Source organism: Phacochoerus africanus, chromosome 9 (genome assembly GCF_016906955.1).
Source record: "Phacochoerus africanus isolate WHEZ1 chromosome 9, ROS_Pafr_v1, whole genome shotgun sequence".
Classification (NCBI taxonomy): domain Eukaryota; kingdom Metazoa; phylum Chordata; class Mammalia; order Artiodactyla; family Suidae; genus Phacochoerus; species Phacochoerus africanus.
The window spans coordinates 76,670,316-76,686,827 of record NC_062552.1 but is presented as its reverse complement, the minus strand read 5'-3'; positions in this window follow the sequence as shown (position 1 = coordinate 76,686,827).

Here is a 16,512-nt window from a genome sequence, read left to right as displayed (position 1 = left end):
AAGGTCTGTTTTCCTCCCTTAAAGCTTTCTAGCTAATTCTCCTGTGCAGCCAGATTTGGAAACTACCAAGTCAGATGAATTCTTGGGATTCTTTCCAGCTCTGTAATTTAATGACTGAAACTCACAGAATTAGTAATTTAAAAAATAATAATGATTAATGTTAAGACAAATCATCAAGGATCATAAAGATTCTCTCTGAAATGATCTCAGAGATCTAATTTTTGATACTGAATTTATTGCTTTTATACAGATAATGGCTACTGCATACTTTTCTGTGCCAGGCTCCATGGAAAGTACGTTGTACATTCTCACTTAAACCCGATAGTACCCCGTGAACTAAGTAGTTCTTAAATCAAGGCGTTGGAAGAATTAAGCTGCTTACCCCTGATCAAGGGACCATTAAGTGGCAGAGTGATTCGAACTCAGGCCTCTTACTCCGGGCTGATGTTCATTCCCCTCCACCCCCAGCCCCCATCATTAGATTATACTATGCCTAGTATTTGGTAACTTGCTTTTTTCACTAAGAACATGTCTTGAATACCTTTTATTTTATTTTACTTTTTAGGGCTGCACCTAAAAAAAAAAAAAGCATATGGAAGTTCCCAGGCTAGGAGTCGCCTTGGAGCTGCCTGCCGGCCACACCCACAATAGCAAGGGATCTGAGCTGCGTCTGTGACCTACACCACAGCTCACAGCAATGCTAGATCCTTAGCCCACTGAGCAAGGCCAGGGATCGAACCCACATCCTCATGGATACTAGTCAGATTCACTTCCACTGTGCCACAATGGGAACTCCTCATTGTACATATAAAGGTGGCCTTTACATTTTGGTTCATATTTAGGGGTGGAGGGGTTTTTTTGGTCATTGTTTACTACACATGAATACATTTCTAAAACAAATTGTAACAATACAGATGAGGGAAACCCCTTTGATCCTTGGTCCCTCAAGTCTTGTAACCACTAGTATCAAATTCATGTATATCTTCTGTGTTCTTTTCTATGTATTTATGTATATACAGAAATAAATGGTTTTGTGAGTGGTAGTTACTTTTACATAAATGGGAGCACATTATACATGGGGTTTTGTAACTTGCCTTTTTATCTCTTTCTTTTTTCCTCTTTTAATGGCTGCACCCACAGCATATGGAAGTTCCTGGGCTAGGGGCTGAATTGCAGCTGTAGCTGCCAGCCTAAGCCACAGCCACAACAACTCAGGATCCAAGCTGCATCTGCAGCCTATGCGGTAGCTTGAGGCAACACCAGATCTTTAATCCACTGAGTGAGGCCAGGAATGGAACCTGCATCCTCATGTTTTCTAGTCAGGTTCTTAACCCTCTGAGCACAATGGGAACTCCCTGTTTATCTTAATAATATATCTTAAAGATCTTTCCATATCTGTACCTAAAGATCTTTCTCAATTTTTGAACTGCTACATAATATATACAGTTTATGTACTATTTCCCTAATGATGGGAATTATTTTAAACACTTACTGTAAAGAGTGTTGGAGTTCCCACTGTGGTACAGTGGGTTAAGAATCCAACTGCAGCATCTCGGGTTCTGTGGAGGCACATGCTTGATTCCTGCCTCAGTGCAGTGCGTTAAGGGACCCAGTGTTGGCACAGCTATGGCTCAGATTCAATCCCTGGCCCAGGAACTTCCATATGTCTCTGGCGTGGCCATTAAAAAAGAAAAAAAAAAAAGTATTGGAGTTCCCATCGTGGCTCGGTGGCTAGGATCCATGAGCATTTGGGTTCAATCCCTGGCCTCATTCAGTGGGTTAAGGATCTGGCATTGCTGTAAACCGTGGTGTAGGTTGCAGATGAATCTCGGATGTGGTGTTGCTGTGGCGTAGGCCAGCAACTGTATCTCTGATTGGACCTCCAGCCTAGGAACCTCCACATGCCACAGGTGCAGCCCTAAAAACCAAAGAAAAAAAAGCTATTTTTCTCATAAATACCTAGAAGTAGAATTTCTGGGTGGAAGTTTTAAATGTTAATGGAGACTGAAGTTGCCCTCTAAAAAGGCTAATCAGTCAGCTTATGCTTCCACCAGCAGTGTCTGAGAGTGTCATTTCCCTTGCCAGCACAGGACACACTGCAGCTCTTCGCTTGAATTTGCTTTATGTTAATTGCTTCTTCTGGATGGTCTCTTGCAGAACAAACCAAATATTGACAGATCTCTTTTGATTAAACTCTAGGGTAACTTTTCCCCTATTGTTTTTGACCTCTGTCCTGGGTCTGTTCTCTGAGATACATAGACTTATTTTTTAAGAGTCTAATTGTCTAAATCTTTTGTCTCTTCTGGAACATCCTCACATCTGTGTGCATCTTCCGCTTGCCATCAGCATCGTCCTATGCCTGGAATGGTTTAGGCATAACCCTGCTTACAGCCAGAATGACTTCTCAGTTACCTCTTGGCACAGGGAGAGGCATGTTGAAAAATTAAAGAACACTTTGTTTTAACAAATTGCTTATTTGTGCTTTAACACTTTTCTTTGTTTAGTAGCTATTATTATAACCTATTTGTGATCTGCTTAGAATGTGTGACTTAGGCTACTTTGAATGGAATCCACTACAGGGTGGGATCTTCATCCGTTCCTTGGGAAGGCATTTGATTATAGGGCAGCTTTGGCTGGCATCCAGAGTGAGTGGGCCTGCCCCGCTGAACTTTAGGATCATATACACAGGAATAAGTAGAAAAGAGAAACAAACAATTCTAAAATGAGAAGAAAGAAACTATTTACTACATTAACAAGTTCAGTTGCCTTAATAGTTATTAGAGAAAAAAGAAAAGAAACAGATGGATTCTGAAAGCCTTCTATTCCGTAAAGCTTTCCTTGATTTTTCTCCTTTGTGAGTAATGGAAGGATACCTATATGGAAGGGGTAAGAGCCTCTTGCAGCCTTGGGGATCTCAGGTCCTTGAATAATTTGGAGCGTTTGTCTCTATGGCCATAGAAAGAGCAGTTGAGTAATTTAGCTTCCAGATCTTGATGGATGAAGAAAAAAGTGTCACTGAGGCATCATTGAAGAAATTCCAGAGCATAGAGCTAAAAGGAACTTTGGAGGTCATTGAACAATGGCATATAGCTTAATGGGTTTGGGGATCTGAAAAGAACTGACCTTGAAACTCAACTACTCCCTAGCTGCACAGCTTTTGGCAAGTCACCTGTCTTCTGTGATCTCAGTTGCTTCATTTGCAAAATGCAGATAACTATTTCATAGGATTTTATGAGGAATAGAAATAAGTATAAAACATTTCTCCTAGTGCCTTGCATACAGAAGGTACTTCGTATGTGTGGTTGGTTGTCACCCTTATTTGCATAAGGAGACTGGCTCAGGGAGTGAAGTTTACAGCACAAGTTCATGAGCTTGTGAATAGCAGAGTCAGGACCTGGATTTAGATTTCTTGACTTTTAGGCCACTTTCCTTTCTACCACCCCACAATGCAGTCTTTTTTTTTTTTTTTCTTCATTCACTCTTTATTTGAAAAAGAAAAAGAAAGGGCATGCCATCCATCACTCCTCCCCTCCTCTCCCCGCCATACACGTTCTTCTCTGTGTATAAAGAGATAATTGGAACAGGAACCCTACAGAGGTACCAGATAGAAGGAAGTATTCAATTGGAGAGGCTTAATTGACCAGCTTATCAAAATATTTTGCCAAGCTGGATCCTGGATCCAGCTCTAGCTGTGAGCAGTGAGGAATATACTTGGAGCTCCTCCACTCTCTCCCTTCTTCCCTCCTGCACTTGCAGGCTCTGGTTGGCCAGGACTTCCAAATGGATGAGGCTGATTTGAGCCAGCATCCTATTGGCCAACTCTCTCTTCCTAACCAGGAGCTGCTGAGAGGAGATGTCTGATTGGCCTTGGATTTTTCTGCATTCTGCTGCTGGAAGGGAGAAGGGGGTGAAAACTGGAAGGTCCAAGCCTGAAGCACTGGCCTTAGCAAAAAGATGCAAATGCCTGGTAATTCTTGGCTCCCTTATGGCCAAATTCTGTGCAGAGATTGCTCTGGATGGAGGAAGTTGGCAACACTTAACCATGCTCCTTCCTGAGCTCTGTCAGGGACTATTGTATCCTGTGCTGACTAGCATGGCTGCCAGATCCTTTACTGTGGCACCATATGCTCTGGGCCTTTACCTGCCTTTCTGGATCATATTTTACATTTTCCTATCCCCCCTTCCCAAAGGGCCTTCTTTTTGTTAGGAGACAATAGATGAAATCAGCTCATCACTGCTAATGGGTGATTTCTCATGATATCCTTCCCAGATGACTTCTACCTTAACCTAGGTAAGAGAAGCACATCTGCCTGCAGAAAGCCAGAGGCAGTGACTCCAGACCTGGGTAATTTGGGCAGCATGGTGACTGCAACAGATAGTTAGGCATGTGCTCTTTTGTATTAAGCACTTGCAGGTGCCGGGAGAAGACATGAACTCTCTTATGGAGTTCAAAGTTTAGAAGGGAGTTGGGCGTGGTACTTTGGAGCAGACCATTTGTGTAAGGTCCTGTATGACATGAGCTGAGCAGATCTATTAGCCAGGTCAGGGGGATCTCAGCCGCAATCCAGGCCTGGGTGGTAGCGATGGGGACCCTCTCTTGAGCCGCCTGTAGACTCAGGATCATATGGAAACCTGATATTGTGGTGGAGCAGAACTTGAGGGGAGTTTATTCTGGAACAAGCACAACCTTGTAAGAGGAATATTCTTGGAGCAGAAGCCTTGATAGTGTTTAGTCCCATCCAGGGGTAGGTTCAGTCTTCATATTCATTCATCCAGATCTCTTACCTAGAGAATAGTTTTATTGAGCACCAATCCTGTGCAAAGTGGATTTGGGAATCAGACATATAGACTCCTTCCCTGACCCCAAAAGCCCATGGTCAAGATTCTGGGCAAAGCTTGTAAGTCCTAAAAAGGAAGGGTAAGTGTTTAGTAATTACTATTAAAACAACTTAATGGCAGGAAATGCAATACAAATAATTATATCTTTTTTTTTTTTTGTCTTTTTGCTATTTCTTTGGGCCGCTCCCGCGGCATATGGAGGTTCCCAGGCTAGGGGTTGAATCGGAGCTGTAGCCACCAGCCTACACCAGGGCCACAGCAACGCAGGATCCGAGCCGCGTCTGCAACCTACACCACAGCTCACAGCAACGCCGGATCGTTAACCCACTGAGCAAGGGCAGGGACCGAACCCGCAACCTCATGGTTCCTAGCCAGATTCGTTAACCACTGCGCCACGACGGGAACTCCCCCCCCCCCTTTTTTTTTTTTTTTTAATAAGTACTCTATAGCTCCTTGCTTGAAGCCAGGTACTTCGCAAAGCCCTCGATAAATAGTTGATTCAGTTATCTCAGTGAAAGTAATGCCATTCTGAGGGCCTCGGTAAAGTGATGTTGCATCACTTAAAAGAAACTTAGAGTTCCTGTCATGGCTCAGCCATTAATGAATCTGACTAGTTTCCATGAGAACACAGGTTCAATCCCTGGCCTTGCTCAGTAGGTTAAGGATCCAGCATTGCCGTGAGCTGTGGTGGAGTTTGCAGATGCAGCTCAGAATCTGTGTTGCTGTGACTGTGGTGTAGGCTGATGGCTACAGCTCCGTTTGTACCCCTAGTCTAGGAACCTTCATATGCCACATGTGCAGCTCTAAAAAGACAAAAAAAAGAAAGAAAAAAGAGAAAAACAAAGAAAACTCCCTGAGCTTTAGAATCCTTGGAGGGAGATGGTGAACTAAATTAGAATGCTGTCATTAGTTTGGGAATGTCACTGGGAAGCCCTTGTCCTGTTGTGAGATAGCTAGAGATATAGATAGGAAGAGAGATACTAGATATTATTCCCTCTTTATAGATGAAACAACTGAAAGATGGGCTGACTCCCCCAAATTCACCTAGCTGATAAGAGGCAGAAGTGGAAGTGGAACCCAGGTCATCTGGCCCATGATCAAGGGTGCTTTTCTCTACCCCACATGGCCTGGACTGAAGCCACAGGCAGTTCAGGTCCTGTAATGGGACAAGGTGAAGTGACTAAAGCCTGGACAGGTTCAGTAACTTACAGACTATGTTTCAAGTTAATCTTTATTTCTGAGAGAGCTCTTTACTGAAATGCTACCTACTCTGTGCTCAGTCCATTTAAAATTGCCCCTTTCCCCTCTCTATATATACAAACCCCTGTCCCTCTTCTTTTTCTCCATAGCACTATCACTGTGTAACATTTATGTATACTTCGAGATGTCTTACTTACTGACCATGGTCTTATGGTTGGCATTTCAGAAGCAGAGGAAAGAAATACAGTGATTAGAGTGAGCAGGAACGTTGTGGGCCATGGGCTTTGTCTTCTGGCTGACAAGGGGTTCTGCTGAGTCAAAGGGTCTTGGAAGTCTGCTTAGCTGAGTTCAGCTTCTAGGTCAGGGATAAAGCCAGTAGTAGATATTGTTTGGAAGAAGAGGTCTAAGAAATAGGACTCTGGGGTTCCTTTGTTCTTGTGCTTGGCCCTGGGCTCTGTTGTGCTGAAGGAGGCCAGAGGGGTTCTGAGGGCTCATTTTCCCTAGAGCAAATTCTATGCGTTTGTCAAGTTATGAATAAGGCTACCATATGGAAACTTCAGATTTATGCAAGATATAATGATTAATGAGAGAGGGATAATTCACTTATGAAAGGATTCTGGACATTCATGTGCTGTAGAGGACTGGGATTTAGCAGCCCCAGGTTACAGTTTTGGCTTTGCAGCTCATTTTCTGGGTGGCTTATGATGAGGCATTTACTTCTCTAAAGCTGGCTTTGCCTGTTCCTCTCTAGGTTGTAAGAATCTTGTGAGATCATAGGTTTAAAAGTCTTTAAAACCTATAAAAGAAGGAGGAAAATGAATATTTATTAGCATTTATTGGATGACTCCTAAGTACCAGCCACAGTATTAAGATGTTTTCTTTCCTTTTTTTTTTTTTGTCTTTTTAGGGCCATACCTGTGGCATATGGAAGTTCCCAGGTTAGGGGTTGAATCGGAGCTGCAGCTGGCAGCCACAGCAACGCCAGATCCCAGCTGCAATGTGACCTACACCGCACTTCAGAGCAATGCTGGATCCTAACCCACTGAGTGAGGCCCAGGGATCAAACCCATGTCCTCATGGATACTAGTCAGTTTCATAACCCACCAAGCCACAAGGGGAACTCCAAGACGTTTTCATCAGTTTAGCTCATGTATTTTTTTTTTTTTTTTAATTTTATTGGTGTATACTTGACTTACAGTGTTGCATCAGTTTCAGGTGTACAGTAAAGTGAGTCAGTCATACATATAAATACATCCATTCTTTTTTCCCATATCAGTTATTATAAACTATTGAGTAGATTTTCCTGTGCTACACAGTAGGTTCTCATTAATCACCTATTTTATTCAGTAGTGTGTATATGTTATCCCCACCTTACCAGTTCCCTTCTCCCTGCAACAGTTTCACCTATGGTGACCATAAGATTAGTTTTGAAATCTGTGATTTTGTTTCGGTTTTATAAATAAGTTCTTTCATATCATTTTTATTTGATTCCACATATAAGTCATATCATATGATATTTATCTTTCTCTGTCTGACTTCACTCAGTATGATAATCTCTAGGTCCATCCATGTTACTGCAAGTGGCATTATTTCATTATTTTTATGGCTAATATTCCACTGTATATATGTACCACATCTTCTTTATCCACTCCTATGTCAATGGACATTTAGGTTGCTTCCATGTCTTGGCTGCTGTAAATAGTGCTGCAGTGAGCATGTATCTTTTCAAACTAGGGTTTTCTCCAAATAGATACCCAAGAGTGGGATTGCTGGATAGCTCATATTATTCTACACAACCACTTGGACCACTTTACAACCATTTTTCAGACAAGGGAACTGAGGCTCGAGGGATTTATCCTCAGAGAGTTGTAAACTTTTTCAGGGTTCTGGGTCTGCTGCATGAGCTCCTTCCTCAGATGTGGGTCTTGGCCCTCAGGAGACTTCCAGGTGATCCTGCCCTGGGCGTCCCTTGGAGCACTGCTGCTTGTCCTGGCACGATTCTCTACTGAGCTTCCAGATGAATAAATAAATTGTTGTTGTTTTTCAGTGGCATTAAAATGGGGATCATGAAGCATAGCGGTCCTAAGCAGTGTTCTGTGTCAATAGCCAGGGTGGAGTGGGGATAGATTAGAGTGTCGGCAAGATCAGCCCAAACCTACCTGATCCCAACATTTTGATCTCTTCTTCTTGAAACTCTTTTCCCTTGGTTTCTGTGATGCACATGCCCTCATTTGTCTTTGCGTATCTCTCGTCCTCCTTGGCCTCTGTTGGCTCAAGCAACCTCTCAACATCTCTGACCTCTTAATGTTAAGATATCTAAAAAAGAGTCTGCCCTATTCTTCATTTCTCACTTGGCCTTTTCTCCCTGGATGATATCATTCATTCCCAAGGTTTCAAGTCACCCCAGTGGAAAGTTTGTGTGAATCCTACTGACTTTCTAAAATTCCTTCTGCTCTTGGTTTTGTGGTTAGAGACATGAGTCTCAGCCCTGTCCTGAGACTTAGCCTTGAATCTGTCACTTGCTGCAATTGCCATCCCATCTCCAGGCCCAAAAGCTGGCCGAGCAAAGCAGTTAAGAGAACGGGCTCTGGAGCCCAGGCGGCCTGGTTGGAACTCTCCTCTCAATAATTAGCTTCTTGGGAGTTCCCGTCGTGGCACAGTAGTTAACGAATCCAACTAGGAACCATGAGGATGCAGGTTTGATCCCTGGCCTCGCTCAGTGGGTTAAGGATCCGGCGTTGCCATGAGCTGTGGTGTAGGTCGCAGATGCAACTCGGATGCCACGTTGCTGTGGTTGTGGCGTAGGCTGGCGGCTATGGCTCCGATTAGACCCCTAGCCTGGGAACCTCCATATGCTTCGGGAAGTGGCCCTAGAAAAGGCAAAAAGACAAAGAAAAAAAAGAAAAAAAAATTAGCTTCTTGCCTCATTTTCTCTTTTTGTAAGATGGGTATAATAGTCCCTATCACAAACCTTTTTTTTTTTTGTCTTTTTGTTGTCTTTTTGTTGTTGTTGTTGTTGTTGCTATTTCTTGGGCCGCTCCCGCGGCATATGGAGGTTCCCAGGCTAGGGGTTGAATCGGAGCTGTAGCCACCGGCCTACGCCAGAGCCACAGCAACGCGGGATCCAAGCCGCGTCTGCAACCTACACCACAGCTCACAGCAACGCCGGATCGTTAACCCACTGAACAAGGGCAGGGACCAAACCCGCAACCTCATGGTTCCTAGTCGGATTCGTTAACCACTGCGCCACGACGGGAACTCCACAAACCTTTTTTTTTTTTTTGGCCGTCTTGTCTTTTCTAGGGCCCCACCCGTGCATATGGAGGTTCCCAGGCAAGGGGTCTAATCGGAGTTGTAGCCACCAGCCTGTGCCACAGCCACAGCAACGTGTGACCTACACCACAGCTCATGGCAATGCCGGATGTGGCTTGGATCCCGAGTTGCTGTTGCTGTGGCATAGGCCAGCAGCTGAGCTCTGATTCAACCCCTAGTCTGGGAACTTCCATGTGCTGTGCCCCTAAAAAGCAAAATAAATACAATAAATGGGAGGTCAGGTAGGCCTTCTGAGAAGGAGCAAGGGGAGGTGAGGGGCTGGCCAGGCACTTTCTGGGGAAACCTGCCAGCACAGAACACAGTGCCAAGGCCCTGCCACAGGGAGCAGGTCTGTTGTGTCCTTCAGTCTGGGGCTCAGGGTCTTAAGCCCCTGGAAAACTTACTACTACGACCGTAATTATTTTTGTGCTCAGGACCAGAAAGAAATCTGACATAGTCTAAAAGACATGCCATGACATGGAATTGGAGAAGGTCAGTGCCAGGAGGAAGGTGAAGCATGTCCCCTTCTTAACAGAACATAGGCAGGACAGTGCTGCACTGAAGGTGTGGCAGAGATGGGACCAGACGGTGGGCCCCCTTCATGCTCACTAGTGTTAGATTTTTCTGAGAAGTTTTGTTTGAGATTAACCCTCCTGAAGGATAGGCTGGTTCCCGTTGGGCTGTGGCGGTGGGCATAGAGAACTTTTCATCTTCCCCAAGGGTCCCAGCCCCCAGGGGCCATCGTTAACCAGTCTCCCTCTTCTTTGGTGCTAATGGTGAGAGCCTTAGAGGAAGGCTGTCAGGCAGAGTGATGGTCCTAGAAGACAATATACAGTTTATCAATATTGAATTTGGTAGCTCGTTTCTGTTACTGCCGTTGGAGGGAGACAGCTAGGCTTGGCACTGTTATTTGATAATAGAATGATCATCATTTATATCACAGCTCCCAGTGCCTCTGCTACTGACAGCAGCTCGGTGCCTGGGTGTTGGGGAGATAAAACAGGCTCTAGAAGGGAAAGTGAGCTGGCTTGGAACCCATGACCCTGGAAAGCTGGTCTTTGGCCTCACTCACTGACCACCAAGAGGGGATAATTTAGCAAATATGCCACCCAAGAATAAAAGCAGCCCTGAAATGCCTTTTTTTTTTTTTTTTATTGCGACCTGTGAAAACACCTAGGTTTTACCTCTTGCTCTCCCTGGTGGGGGTAGTTGACTCCACTTTATCCCCCCTTTATCAGATAGTTCTTCAGCAGGGGGAGTAGTCAGCAGGTGGACTGAAGTGTCTCTGTGAGCCCCATGACAAAAGGCCATCCTGTCACGAACGCGGGAAGAAGGAGAAGATGGGGTCAGCCAGTGTGCTTATAGATTCTTAGATTAGTGCTCCAGGGGACCCTGTGATTTCTGGAAATTTGGGTGTTTGTATATATCATTGATATCGACCCAAAGCTTCAACTCCCAACTGATCTCATCAAAAAATCAAAATTGTACTTCAAAGCTATTCTGTCTTTAAAATGGTGTGATGAGTTACCTTGTGAAGTTGTGGGGGGTCTGTATACTGGGAGGCTGGCTCACACTATTGGACCCAGAGAGCAAAACCAATTTTTTTTTTTTGGCTGTACCCATGGCACATGGGAGTTTCTGGACCAGGGATCGAATCTGAGATGCAGCTGTGACCTACACCACAGCTGCAGCAATGCCAGATCCTTAACCCACTGTGCTGGGCCAGGCTCAGACCCCCACCCCTGCAGAGACAATACTGGACCTTTAACCCACTGCACCACAGCGGGAACTCCAGCAAAACCAGTTTAATAGTATTCTTCCACTTTTGAAATGAGCTGGACTCCATATGTCTCTACTGTCCCACAGCTCCTCAAGGGCTAAGCTAGAAAAGATGGACTCACACTGAGGCAGGAGGGTGGGTGTTAAGAAGCTCGGGGGCCCCCAGCAGGCTTCTGAGCCTGGCTCCCAGGCCTCCTCAGTCTCGTGAGTCGTGGGTCCCTGCAGGTGGAAGACAGCCTGTCCTCTTGAGAACTCTGATGGAGAGTCTAAGCAACCTTAGGGGCTCCAGATGCCAGAAGGAGAAGGACAGGAAAGAGAAGGTTGCTAGGAATCCAGCAGGAGGCATAGAATGGCATTGAGGCTGTGATGGGAGTTAAAGCTTTGGGTTGATACCAATGATATATAGTGGGGTCGGGGGTCACCTAGAAGGGTGGGCAGGGGTGGTGATCTGAATCCAGGATATCAGGAACACTTGGGGAGATTTTGTAAAACACCAACTCCTGCCCCCATTCCTACTCGCACTGGAGTAAGCTCTCCAGAGGCAGGTAGATGCTGCAGGTCTCCAAAGAGAGGGGATGAGGGCCAAGGCAGGGCCAAGGCAGGGTGGAAGAGACCAGTTCCAGAGTGAAAAGGCTTCTAGGTGAAGCTTTTAAATAGTGTATGTTTGTGATAAACCCGTGCTGGCCTTGTCCTGAAGTTTTAACAACAGAAAATAGAGGAACGGGGCTAGGCTAGAGGTCAAGAAATCTCAGACCTAGTGTCAGACCTAATCTCAGACCTTCGTGACTCTGTGACCTTGGATGAATCACTTCACCTCTCTGAGTCTCAGTTGCTTCTAAAATGAAGGGATTAAGCTTAATGGTCACTCCAGTGTCTTTCCAGCTCTGAAAATAGAGGTCTGTGATTCTAAGGTGATGTGATTTCTCTGCCATGAGCTGGGTTTGTACATTGCAGCATTACATCTGGAAGGCCAGAGCCTGGATGCTGTCTTTTATTTATGGAATGCTATACCTGGGGCCAGCTCATCCATCTGCCAGCTTCCAGGCCAGAACCACCCTGATTGCTCGATAAGAGCTTTCCCCAAAGTGAGTCTGCTTCTGTAGAATCAAATTCATTAAATTAGAAAAATCTTAAATGAGCATTCCATGGACCAGTGAGTTTGAGAATCAGGATTAAATGCATTGAACAGTTTCTTTTTTTTTTTTTTTACAGGACTGCTCAGAGCCTTTAATACACCACTATGCATGTTGAATCTCTTAAGAGGGGGAATATACAGTATCTCCCCAATAATTTTTATTGTGGGATCTGTTTTTCTGAGGAGCACCATCAGATTCAAGTGTCATAGAGCATCCCCAGAAAGCAGTTTCACTATACTGGGATCTTTCTTTAAAAACAACAACTCGGAGTTCCCGTGGTGGCACAGCAGAAGTGAATCCGCCTAGGAACCATGAGGTTGTGGGTTTAATTCCTGGCCTCGCTCAGTGGGTTAAGGATCTGGCGTTGCCGTGAGCTGTGGTGTAGGTCGCAGATGCAGCTGGGATCTGGTGTTGCTGTGGTATAGGCCAGCAGCAACCGCTCCAATTAGACCCCTAGACTGGGAACCTCCATATGCCACGAGTGTGGCCCTAAAAAGACAAGGGAAAAAAACAAACAAAAAAAACACAGCAACTCAAAGTTAGATACCCTTACTCACTTTTCCCCAAATTCTTGACCTTCAAGGTGAGTAGAAGTGTCCACTTTTCCTATTCTGGAATCCTAAAGACAGACCATCTTTTGTCACGAAGGCCAAGGCAAGAGGGCTCCTCTGAGCCCAGAGTCTGGTCTTCATGAGCTGGTGTGAGGGCATTGTAGCTGGATGGACAGATAGTAGCTGTTGACTCTGGTTTGGGTCTGGTTTCTCTAAGAAACAGGAAAAAGCTGCCAGAGGCCCCCACCCTAGGAATATATACTTCTCCAGGCTGGGGATGAGGAAATCGGCTGTGTCTCATTTGGGCAGGAAAGGCTGGCTTGCTCTCACTTGGACTCGTGGGGTTTTTGCACCCCATATTCCCTGCCACTGTCTCGTCACTCTGCCCTCTTTCACCTTCATCCTTCTTTGGGGTTCTTTCCGACCCCCCACCCTGTTCTCCTAAGCAGACTGGCTCTCCTTCCTCCTCCCCCATCCCAATCTCCTCTTCACACTCCCTCTGTGCCCCCCCCCAGGATGGCAGCCTGCCCTTTAGGAATGTTAATTAGCATTCACGATTTAATTAATTCAGTAGCTAATTAATGATTGGGGACTGGGGGTGGGGAGCTGGGGTGCAGGGGGGTTGGGGGCTGGATGTGGCAGGGAGAAATAGCGGAGGCTGCAGAAGGCATCGCAGATGGCTGTGCGGTGGCTGGCACGGTGCCCACCGCCATGGATGCAAACACTCACGCGCACGCACACGTACACACACACACACAAAAAAGGAAAGGGTGATCGAGGAATAAAATCAAAAGCAGGGAGAGAAGGGCACAGGGGCCCTGGGAACTGGGGGTGGGGAAGGCTCTAGATCTATTTGAATCTGCTCCGGAAGTGGAAGAGGAGAAAAAAAAAGAAACCACCACAGGCGCAGAGAGAAGAGAGCTCTCCCGATACCCCACCCCACCCCCACCCCACCCCAGCCACCCCTCCTCCCTGGCATGGGATTCATGGGCACCAGCTGAGGACAGGGTCCCCTCCCGCTGCCTGCCATAAACAGTGGCACCGAGGACCCAGACTCAGAAGGACAGGACATTCCCAAAGAAAATAGTTATCCTTTTAAGTTGCCTTGTAAAATATATAGGTATCTATTTTTTAAAAACATTGCACCCATTTTGGTGTGAGGGCGAAGGCGAAGGAAAGAAGGTGACCGAGCCAGGAGGAGAGAGCACAGATGGCTTGGTGGTGGTGTGGTGTGGTGAGTTGTGAGGGGAGGAGAGGGGTCCGGCAGAGGTTGGGGGTGGGCGGAATGAGGACCCTGTTTTCCTCTTTTCGTTTTGCTGTGGATGAAGGAGAGGGAGAGAAAGAGAGAGAAAGGGGGTGGGGAGAGAAGCGAGACAGATGGCAGAGTGGAGAGGCGGCAGCCAGTGCCGGCACTGCCCAGCCTGGGCGGACCCAGCTCCCCCCGCCTGCCAGCTTCCAAATGCCACCCTTCCCCCATCCTGCCTCTCCCCATCCCCCCAGCTTGGCACTGATCTCGGAGAGAGAGGGAGGGAGGCTGGGCAAAGAGCATCTGTTCCCTCCATTCTCCCAGCTCCATCGGCTGCCAACCTAGGGCCATCGTCTGCCTCCATCACCCCTCCGCCCGCCTGCCCGCCCGCCTACCCACCCAATCCCAAATGGGTGCTGGATCAGGTGCCGAATCTGGCTGCCTCCTCGGGTATACCAGTCACTATGCATTGCTGTGTGTCTGCCACCGCTGCCTGGCACTCATGGGGCCGTGTGTGTGTATGTGTGTGTGTGTATGTGTGTATGTGCGCGCATGTACATGGACGCATAAGCGCGTGCTGTATGTGAGCCTCTTGGGCATGGGTGGGGGTTGGCACTGCGGTTGCCAATCTAGTGTCCAACCAGAAGGACAGAGGGATGGAGTGGAGGAAGGAGGAGCGAGGTCTGGGGCCTGGGAGGACAGAAGAGGGTGCTTGAGTTGCTTCACGCTGCCTGCTTACAGGCATTGGCACTGCAGCTGCCACCCTTGTGCCCGTGGAGAATGGAAGGAGGCGAATGGGGAGGGGGCAGCGGCAGGAGCCCTGGTGCTCTGGGAGGAAGTCTCGGTACCCGAGGACCATTGGCATCACATCTGTCAGGCTGGGGCCGTGGGAATGGGCCCCAGGAGGCAGAGAGGAGGGGCAAGGATGTGTTGCTGATGTTGCCGTCCCTCTAGAGCTCCGCTCTGCGAAATGGTTGGACTAGGAGGTAGTCTTCTTCCAGTCTGGAAAAGTAAAGTGGTGGAGAGGGTAGCCAGGGAAGTGCCAAGAGAGCGTCTAAGAGCCAAGAGGAGAGGTGATGCCCCCACTCTCCAGGGAGAGCTCCTTGGGCTGGCAGACCATCCCTTTGTCAGAGCACCGAAGAGGCAACGGGACCCGGCATGAGGTGGGTGGGTGCTGGCACCACCCAGGGAGCCTGGGACAGGCTCTGGTGTTGTGTGGAGTGGGGGAGGGTGGCAATGCTCTTGCCAATCTGGTTGAGAGGCTTGTTGTGCCAGGAGTGAGAAGGGAGGAGGTGAGATGTTGGGTGTGTGCGTGTGTGTGTACATGTGTGTGTGCATGTGAGTTGTTTGGGAGAACAGACTTTTTTCTGCCAGGACCTCCTTCCCGTTCCCTCTTAGGCATGGGGAGTAGAGCGACAGACGGAGAGAGGCGTGAGGACACAAAGGAGAAAGCACACCATTGCCAAGACCCCAAGGAAGGCGGATGGAGAGGCTGGCAGTCCTGCCTGGCCCCCAGCCAGTTTCCTGCTAAAGATGGCCAAATCCTCTTGCCTGGTCTGTATATGTGACTGTGCGGGCGTGGCGGGGGAGGGCCGGGCTTGCTTGCGGAGCTGGGATCTGGAATGGGAAGGGCCCCTTTCTGTGGATCCCCTTTGGACTCTCCACTCTAACAAGTGAGGTGTCTGGTGTTCTCCCTGGTGCTCTCTCCTCCTCCCCCTCCCCTCCCCCCCAGCCCTCTTTCATCGCTATTGCCACCTGGGTCCTACCGCTTGGCACCCAACCAACTAGATGCCGCCACGCTTGGCAGCGCTGCACTGGCACGTGAACGATGTCTCAGATCCTGGCACTACGGCAAACCCAAAGCCGCCAGACGTGCTCACGACTGCCACTTGGTGGCGGTGAGAGGGGGTTGGCGCACACAGGTGTGTTGGGCACCGGGCGGAGCCCTCCTGGGGAGTGGCATGAGGACACCTTCAACAATGGGGGTACATGCCAACCCCAACCCACCTTCCTCCCAACCAGACACCACCCTCCTATCCCTGCCGCTCCCAAGAAAGGGATTTAGATGGTGACACTGAGTATTTGGGCAGAATTCCAAGGGAAGCTGGAGCCCAGGGAGACAAGGACACATTCGAAAGTCACACTCAACACTCCAGGCCAGTGCCCTCTCTGGGCAGCAAAGCCAGAAAAAAAAAATCCTAGGAGGGCGAAATGAGATGCTGGAGAGAGGCCAACCGGCTGTGTCATCACAAAGATGGTGCTGGAAGAGACTAGAAGGGAAGGAGCAGGGGAGCCCCTCAGGCCTTGCTGTGGGGTGGTTGGTGCCTGTGTGTATTTCATTCTGCCCTGTGCCTTGTGATTGGCTGAGCTATGGGTTGAGTCAAACTGGCTCTTTCTCCCTTGTTAAAAGGCCCATATTCAATAACAGTCCTAGAAAGAGAGAGGTGCT